Source organism: Rhinopithecus bieti, unplaced genomic scaffold (genome assembly GCF_001698545.2).
Source record: "Rhinopithecus bieti isolate Rb0 unplaced genomic scaffold, ASM169854v2 scaffold_13348, whole genome shotgun sequence".
NCBI classification, from domain to species: Eukaryota; Metazoa; Chordata; class Mammalia; order Primates; family Cercopithecidae; genus Rhinopithecus; species Rhinopithecus bieti.
Window position 1 is genome coordinate 3,082,110 of NW_016808764.1, and position 7,542 is coordinate 3,089,651.

The following is a 7,542-nucleotide window of genomic DNA, read 5'->3' on the forward strand; positions in this document are numbered from 1 at the left end:
TCAGTTGAGAATGCAGACATCACTGGTCTTCTGTGTTGCTCACGCTGGGAGTTGGAGACTGGAGCTGTTCCTATTTGGCCATCTTGCCGATATTTTTTTTAAGTAATAAAAATGTATTGAGAATTTTTAGGTTAGTGGTTATCTCCTCCCATTCTTGAGGGAGGAACCAACACTGTAGGAAATCATTGAGGGATCACACACTGTCACAACACCCCCGGCTAACAAAGGGAGGAGAAAAGTAATTTCACAGGAAAAGGGCTGGTGTTTAGCCTTTCTTTATTCAGGAGGAGTTGGGAGGATAGCTGCAGGTGTAAGAAACTTTCACGTGATACTGGGCCATGGTGGGGCTGTGCTGGGTTCCTAACTGGCTTCTCAAAAACTGGATAAGCAGATTCACTTTCTCTTTGGGGTAAAATTCTTGGTTACCAGGCTAATTTCTTACCCTTAATGAGAATGCCATTATTTCCCCAGGTGAAAGTCTCATCCTGTAGGTTCGGCACAAGATTGTCATCAGTGAAACAGACATGATTCTGTGATGTGATTGTCTTAGAGATGTTCTGGGCTGCCTAATCTTGTTAATTTTGATGTAGCCAGGGTTCTTGCTCAGTGCTTCTCCAAGCATCTTAGCAGCCTCAGCTTCATACTTAGCCTGGGCAATCTTTTGCTGGTGTTCTAGGTTTGCTTTTTCTACCAAGAACTGGGCCTGCTGGGCCTCCTGCTGGACCACTTGTTTGGCCTCTACAGTAGCTGTGTACTCTCAGCTAAAGCTCAGCTCTGTGATGGCTACATCATCCAAGACAAGACTGAAGTCCTTGGCCCTCTCTGGCAGCTCCCATTGAATCAACAGGGATGCCTGGGTCCACTGGGTAATCAGCTATGAGGCATTGAACTTACCACACTCTTGAGCACTTTTTTGACAATGGATGGCAACACTCATTCTTTGTTGTCTAGCCCTAGGTGATTGTGCATGCTAGGAAACTCCTGAATGTTGGGTTGAGACACCACTCACAGGGATATGTTCACCACCTGCAGGTCTTTTGAGCCTGTTAGGGAGGAAATTTTTCAAGGTCTGGCCAGAATGTCATCGTTAATGGGGTACTAAGACCAGGGGATCCTAAAATGAAGGCTTTGGCCAGGATAGTGTCCTGCTGCATGCCACTGATATGATTGAAGAAGATGGTTGTGTTTGCCTTCCATGGTGAACATGGATTTGTGTACAACATAGGCCACAGTGCTAGCCCCTAGCAACAGCATCAGTGCCATGCCCATGTCCTAGGAGTCAGTATGCAGCCATTCCTCTAAGTCCTTCAAGTTCTGGACCATGTCTGATTCTGAGGCTGTTGCACCAAAGGTCAGAAGGGAGTGCCAGCCCATCACTGCCCAACTCCAGTTTAGGGATTTTACCCTTCGCGTGAGGGTTCAGGTCAGTAATTCTGGCAGGAGAATGGTGTATTGATTTTCAACCTTGCCTTGGATCTCAATGAGCTTCCTTGTAATCCATGCTTTACATTCTTTATCTGTCATTTCCGTGTTTCCATTTTGGCTATGGACCATTGCTGGAGAGCTATTGTAATCATTTGATAGTATTACTACTTTCAGATTTTTCATGGTGCTGGAATTCTTGCTCTGGTTCCTTCTCATCTGGAGATGCTAGCACTTCTAATTTTTGTAATTATTTTCATGCAAGTAGGATTTTTTCTTTTTTTTTTTTCTGTCCTTTTATCAGCTGGACACTACCATGAGGGCTGTTTGCCAGTGTTTTCTTCTCTGAGATCTGGGTTGTTCTTTAAGATTCTGGTAGATTACCATTTGCTTCTTGAATTAAAGCTCACAGACTTGATCTTTATATACTATTTTGCTATTTGCAAGTGGCTGAGGCATGCTGAATGCCTCTAATCTACCAATATTGGGAAAAAACAAACAACTACTTCTTGAGTTCTATGGTTTGTTAGAGAAGGATCTCAGTGACCTGTGAGTCAGTATCAATGACTTCCAAGTTAGAAAATTAAACTATTCCTTCCTCCAGTCATCCTTTAAAAAGCATTTTGCCCCTTTAAACTGGCATCCTGATTTTAGACAACACCCCACAGAAAATTTTTAAAAAATCCAGCTCTCATTCATCTTCTAAAGGTAAGAAAGGTGGTGGTGGGGAGGGAAAGAGAAGACAGGGAGAGGGAGAGAGGGAGAGGGAGAGAGAGGGAGAGGAACGGGGGGAGGGGAGAGAGAGAGAGAGAGAGAGAGAGAGAGACTCACTGCTGACTGACTTGTAAATGATCTTGCTAAACTACATGCCCAGTGTTGCAGAAAAAAACTAGAGCACTTCTTTCCCCAAGAGTCAATGGACAACAGAGGGATTGCTTTAAAAGACTTTGTGAATGTGTCTTTTTTTTTTTTTTTTTTTTTTTATGAGACAGAGTCTCACCCTGTTGCCAGGCTGGAGTGCAGTGGCACAATCTTGGCTCATTGCAAGCTCCTCCTCCTGGGTTGATGCCATTCTCCTGTCTCAGCCTCCTGAGTAGCTAGGATTACAGGTGCCTGCCACCACGCCTAGCTAATTTTTTTGTATTTTTAGTAGAGACGGGTTTTCACCATGTTAGCCAGGATGGTCTCAATCTCCTGACCTCATGATCTGCCCGCCTCGGCCTCCCAAAGTGCTGGGATTACAGGCATGATTTGAGTTTGTTTTGATGACTAATTTGTCTTCTAATTCTATTCAACCTCTATGAAAACAGGAGGAAAATAAAAAGAAAATATTTAAACCTGGGTATGTTTTAGTTGGAGTACTTGCAGCTTTCAAAATTCCAGAGTAAAATTGTGACATTTCAGATTTCCACTGCTTAGGGCACAGACAAAATGGAGGAAAGCAAACCAACAAAAAAACCCAGGGGTTGACTTTTACTCTGAGAAGCTGTTAAGCCCCACATGTTGAATTTTACAGTTGCACAACTCCCCAGTCTTCCAACCATCGAAAGACCTATTTACAACCAAGGGAATATTTAACATCTTTTATTAATTCGCTTTCTGTCTAGGGCTCAGCACAATGCATGCTGGAGGCTCACATGCTGATTCATGGCAGAAGGGAAGAGGCTTTATTTCATACAAAGAAATTGACCAGGCTGAAGGCTGTGTCCTTTATACAGCTAGTATTCTACTCTACTGTGTCCAACTCAGTGAACTGCTGGCATTCTAATTATTTGGGTCTGAAGATTTGGCCACTTAGGTTAAATTTCAGACAGGATTTCTTTTAAATGGAGTAGATGGTCAGACATTTGAATATGGCAGCAGAAGACTAGGAAGCAGAGCACCCTAATTTCGGTGGGCAGAGGGGTATGGCTCCATGTAATTGGTCCACTTATAACAAGATGCCGGTGATTAGTTGGTAAGTACTAGAACAATATTCAGAGGAGAATTCTGAGGGCACATCCAAGAAGGTCACTTCAGGATCTGGCTGTAGTATCAATAGGTAACCTTGGTTGAGGGCAAGCAAGCAAAAAGGCTAATGTCCAGTGATAAAGACTAAGTAATCTAGCAGAAAGCTGGAGTTGAGAAGGACACTTGGGTGTCTAGAGTTCTAGATTCTAGATTTCAATGTGGGCGCGCCTGATGCCAAATCTATGGTTGTGAGATCCATTCCATACTCTATGACCTGCTGGGCTAAAACTGTTGAAACAAAGTACTGTGTAGTTCAGGACTGAGTGAGGAATAAGTTGGACAGATCCTGGGGGGTAGAAAGCCCAAATAATTCCAGCTAGAGTGACTTGGGCAGCTATGGGCTGAGGCAGTGTTCTCCCTGACTAAATACTTTGAGATGGTAAAGGAATGTCAACTAAGCTACCCCTAACCCCATGCCATAATTATAAGGTGCTTATGCTCTGTCAGACACATGGATTTTCTGAGTTGATCCACCCCTACTCCACACAACATCCTCAGCCATATGTGCTATTGTTACTAAGATGAGGAAACTGAGACTTAGAGAAGGGAGATAGGGAGATGACGGGTCTAGGATGCCACAGCTAGGAAATGACAGAAAATGCTTCAATGTTCAAAGTCGAACAGTTGACTCCAGAAAGTGCACACCTGACTGCTATGCATACTCCCTCCTATTTGCTGGGACAACCTTGGTGAGCACAGAGCAAAAAGTTGCCCATCCCTCTGGTGCTGATGAAGATCCATCCCTCTCACCACCTATTATTTCAAACTAGGCATTTTCTTTAAAAATAAAATAGTTTTATTGATAGATCATTCATATAACAATTCATCCATTTAAAGTGTACGATTCAATAGTTTTGAGGATATGCACAGATACGTGAAACCATCACCACAGTCAATTTTAGAACATTTTGATTACTTCAAAAAGAAACTCTCATCTTTTAGCTATATCTCCCAATCCCCATCTAATTCCTCACCCTTAGCCTTAAGCAGCAATGAATTCACATTTTATATCTATAAATTGGCTTGTTCTGGAGCCTCATATGAATTGAATCATATAATATGTACACATTTGTGACTTTTTTTAACTTAGTATGTTTTCAAGTCTCATTTAAGTGGTAGCGTGTATCAGTACTTTATTCTTTTTGATAACTGAATACTATTTTATTATAGAAATATATCATATTTTGTTTCTGTTTGGGTTGTTTCCACCTTTTGGCTATCATAAGTAACGCTACGATACATATTTTTGTACAAATTTTTGTGTGAACACGAACAAAACATTTTATTTTCTTAGAAGAGAAATGAAAACACCTAAGAGTAGAAAATACTTGGTCAGATGGTAACTCTAGGTTTAATTGTTTGATGAATGGCCAGACTGTTTCACAGTGGCTGCACCATTTTACATTCCCACCAGCAATGCATGAGGTTCCAATTTTTCCACATCCTCACCAACACTTATCTGTCTTCTTGATCCTAGCCATCCTAGTGGGTGTAAAGTGATACCTCATGGTGTTGATGTGCATTTCCCTGATGACTAATGGTGTTGAACATATTTTCATTCATGTGCTTAGTAGCTATCTGGAGAAATGGATATTCAGATCATTTTAAAAATTGATCTGAATAAACATTTCTGTCATTTTATTAAGCTTAATATAGTATTGATACAAGTCCCTTAGATATATAATTTGTAAATGTTTTCTTCCATTTGGTGGGTTGCCTTTTTATTTTACTGATGGTGTCCTTTGCAGCACAAAAGTTTTTAATTTTGATGAAGTCTCACTTACTTTTCTTTTGTTGCTTATGACTTCTATTTCATATCTAAGAATACTTTGCCAAATCCAAGTCATGATTTGCTCCTATGTTTTCTTCTTATTTTATAGTTTTAGCTCCTACATTTAGGTCATTGGTCCATATTGTTTAAATCTCTATATACAGGGTATGTTACTTCCTGAGTTCTAAGAGAGTCCCTAAGGTTTTATAAATAGCAAATATTACCCACAGGCAGCAGTTCATGCCTGTAATTCCAGCACTTTGGAAGGCCAAGGCAGGAGGATTTCTTGAGCCTATGCATTTGAGACCAGCCTGGGCAACATAGTGAAACTTTGTCTCTACAAAGCATAAGCAAAATTAGCCAGTGTGGTGACATGTGCCTGTGGTCCCAGCTACTTGTGGGGCTGAAGTGGGAGGATTGCCTGGGCCCAGGAAATTGAGGCTGCCGTGAGTCATGATCATGCCACCAAACTCCAAATATAGCAGATACTATATTTTCCTTTGAACACTAGACCAATTTATAAGATGATGATTTCTCATATACTGGAGTTTGGTTAGGATCTCAAGAAAAAGACAAATAATAAAGCCGAGGTGGGCATATCACCTGAGGTCAGGAGTTTGAGACCAGCCTGGCCAACGTAGTGAAACTCCATCTCTACTAAATACAAAACTTAGCTGGGCATGGTGGCAGGCACCTGTAATCCCAGCTACTTGGGATGCTCAGGCAGGAGAATTGCTTGAACCCGGGAGGCAGAGGTTGCAGTAAGCTGAGATCACGCTACTGCACTCCCGACTGGGTGACAGAGTGAGACTCCATCTCAAAAAAAAAAAAAAAAAAAAAAAAAAAAAAAAAAAAAAAAAAAATGAAAAGAAAGAAGAGCAGGGCTCTAGCTCTCTATCTTTCACACTATTATTTGTGTTTATTTTGAAATACACTTGCAACCACTTGACTACTGAACAGCATAATGGAGGTATATAACATGGTGAAAAGCTATAATTGTGCTTTCTGTAATGTACAGTTTGAGATACAAGAACATTTTAAAATTTTATTATGAGATTTTATTTATTATTTTTCAAACAAATTAGAGTTTGATAAAATATTTAGAAAGAGCTAGATAACTAACCCAGCACACTATGCACCTAAAGTGAGTTTGACTCAAATAAATACAGTATTTTTTTTTTGACAAATGACCTTTGCCTGCAAGATTTATCAAATTAATGTGGAACAGCTCTATAGGAGCAAGGTAGTAGTCCTGTTTCACAATTTTTTGGACTTTTCACTGTAGGCTGAGGGAAGTATGGAGAGGAATATATTTCATTTCCAAGGGGAGGTTAAGGAAAAAAATGAGTTTGTTTTAGGTTGACAGTGTATGACTCAAAAACTGAAGCTAAAAAATGTAAACAGCAATAAAAACAAAAATTTTACTTGAAACTACGATTGTGGAAATTAACTCTGGCTAGTGAAGAACTAAAAGAATCCTTTAGAATTAACTGAGTTTGTTCAACCATAAACCATAAAATGACTTCTCATATCATAAACTAATTACAAAAGGGCCAGAGTCATCTTGGAGTTTTAAGGGGATCTCCACAGATTAACTGATTTAGGTGGGATTTGGAAATATGAAATATTATTACTAAAATCTATACTGAGTAATGTACCTGAAAATCACAAACAAGTGATATTTAAGTGGTAAAATGTATATTCAGTGCTGGAGTAGATACAGGTGGAAAGGGAGAGATAATGGTCAATGGTGATATCTGGGTTTCTAGATTGCAGTGCCATTCCTCAAGATATGGGAGAGGACCTGTGCCATGGGCTGAATGTTTTTGTCCCTCCAAAATTCATGTGTTGAAAACATAATCACCAATGTGATCATACTAGGAGATAGGGCCTTTGGGAGGTGATTAGATTATGGTAGAGGAGACCTCATCAATGGAGTTAGTGCCCTTTTAAATGAGACCCAAGAGTGCTGCCTTTTCCCCTCCACCACGTGAGGAAAAAGCAAGAAAGCATCTTCTGTGAACCAGCAAGGGGGCCCTCACCAGATACCAAACCTGCCAGCACCTTGGTGTTAGACTTCCCAGCATCCAGAACTATAAGAAATAAAATTCTGTTATTTATAAGGTATCCAGTTTGTTTATTTGTTATAGCAGCCTGGACAGACTGAGAAAACCTGTTTGGGGAGAAATAACCGTGAGTTTACTGAAATTTATTGGATTTGATATGAATTTTAAACATTGAAGAAGAAATATGTGGGGAACCTGTATATCTGGAACTCAGAAGAGGATTTTTTAGCTGGGAATATGTCTTGGAGTCCCATCACGAACATAAAATTACCT

General features: G+C 40.2%; 1 pseudogene; it reads right to left on the reverse strand.

Annotated features, from left to right (window-relative positions):
- Positions 1–422: 422 nt before the first annotated feature.
- On the reverse strand, positions 423–1,269 carry LOC108538810 (prohibitin-2 pseudogene; annotated as a pseudogene).
- Positions 1,270–7,542: the final 6,273 nt, after the last annotated feature.